The sequence below is a fragment of the Bombus affinis genome, unplaced genomic scaffold (assembly GCF_024516045.1).
Source record: "Bombus affinis isolate iyBomAffi1 unplaced genomic scaffold, iyBomAffi1.2 ctg00000075.1, whole genome shotgun sequence".
Lineage (NCBI taxonomy): Eukaryota > Metazoa > Arthropoda > Insecta > Hymenoptera > Apidae > Bombus > Bombus affinis.
The window spans coordinates 414,868-416,902 of NW_026108825.1; the positions used below are offsets into that span (position 1 = coordinate 414,868).

The 2,035-nt window shown below is 35.1% G+C and overlaps 1 protein-coding gene across 4 annotated transcripts in view; it reads right to left on the bottom strand.

Annotated features, from left to right (window-relative positions):
* Positions 1-2,035, bottom strand: part of LOC126927110 (uncharacterized) — a 332,444-nt gene that overhangs the window by 56,276 nt on the left and 274,133 nt on the right. The window lies entirely within an intron of this gene.

Sequence of the window (2,035 nt, forward strand, 5' to 3'; positions counted from 1 at the left end):
AGTTTCCCGCGATTAATTTACACGATGTCGAGTTAGTAGAACTTCGCCGCTGGTTCAAATCCATAACTTTCGGTATGACGGCTGTGGTTTTATCGCACTCGACGCGACAGTAGTTTGTACGTAGCCTATCTGTTGGAAATAATTGAAGAGGAATTAAAGCAATCCTGATGCGTGCAATGATTGAAACCTATGTTATTATCGAAGTTAAAATGTCTCGATAATAGTATTATGCCATTTTTCTCTAACGCTATGAAAAGACGCCTTGTTGTGTTTCATAGAGGTCGCGTGTACAAAAGAGAAACTAAAAACATAGGAGTTAATTGAAACGAAGTAAAACTGGGAAGTGTATCAAAGAAACCAAAATCTCGGTATATTTTTAATTATGTTAATTGAAGCTAATTCTATTATGAGCTACGAATGTTTATGCATATTTATATTTTTGATATAATTAAAGACATCAAGTTTAATTACAGTTTAATTAAAGATTTCGCTCACTGAACATTATAACGAGTACTATATTCTGAATATTTTATATTATACTTTTGTTTATTGCGTTTTCTTTACATACTCATTTTTGCATACTAATAACTTATAACAATAATAACTTATAATGTTACTGGTAAGTTTAATTATACAAGGAGACTTTGTAACTGCATTACAATGTCTCTATACAAATTAAAATGATACTATTTGCTCCGCGCGTTAAGAGTTATGCATAGTTACGAAGGAAACAATTCCGCGCTCAATTTCGGAATCAAAGTGACATGGTATGTACACGATACGACCTATCGGGTTCGATGATGCCATTTTCACGCTACAATCGATGCAATCAAGAGCATTTAAGTTGACCAGAGCGTCGTTGGAATACCAAACGATTCCGTTACCTTATGCCAACCACTATCCGTTAAATCGCAAACGTCGATTCGTAGTATTCTGGTCGAAATGGGACAGACATTATGCAATTCACTCACAGAATTTTTCGAGGTATTTGGTTTTTAGCAATCTTCATGTAGTTTCGGATTTTTTAGAGAAATTCTTGATATTTTGTTTCTTTTATTGCCATTGGTTAATTCGTAATAGATAGTTCAACTGACCAGAAATTTACGATATCACAACATTGTCGCACTTTGCGCGCAATCACCGTTATTCCCGATATATGGTAACTGATGTCCTCTCATAGAGTCGGGAATGGTATTCTAAAAGAAATTCTGTGTCTGCGCCGTTCTAGTCGTAATTCGACGAAAGTATGCATTTCAAAACAACAAATCTCATGAAAGAACAGGTGTTATTACGGTAACATTTTCCTCTCATCGAATTCCAATTGAAAATGTCAAATTTCTTTGCATGGCGCTTCCACAGGCATTCTTTTAGAAGTATATCCCTAATATTTTTTTTTTCTAATTTAGCAGCAATTGCTAGGCTGGATTAACGATAGGTATTAAACTCATAAATAAGACCTTTACTACGGTTCACGGTATGGTTATTGAATCCCCTGGTAAAACTTCGAGAAATATTGACAATACGTTTTATGTCTTTTTATAGTATTCCAATGGATATAATGTCCGCCATTTTTTTTCAATTTATGTGTCTTTAGGAACACCGGGAGACCATGATATATTCCAAAGTGATTTTATCCCACATATTTTTTCGAATTTAATTAAGTGATACTTTACATGCATAGAAATGGTATTTTACGATGGCTTAATAAAAATTTCCTTTTGGAACCATGAAAAAGTAGACGTTCTTTTAATATCCATTTCCTTTGGTTATATCACGTAAACAAGTGCCATCTATGCTGCAATTTCATCGTAAAAGCAAGCCAAACTTTTCAGTTGAGTATTCGACGAGAGAGTTGAAGATAGCTTCCGTTAGCTAACACTGCCTCCATCTGGTGGCCGTTACATACATTATTCCCAATGCGGGAGATTCTGATCGATGAAACCCAGAATCAGCGCGCTCCATTATCCCTCCTGGATAAGAACAATCGCACCTTTCTCTACCGCAAGAGTAAAATACCAACGATAAAACACGAATC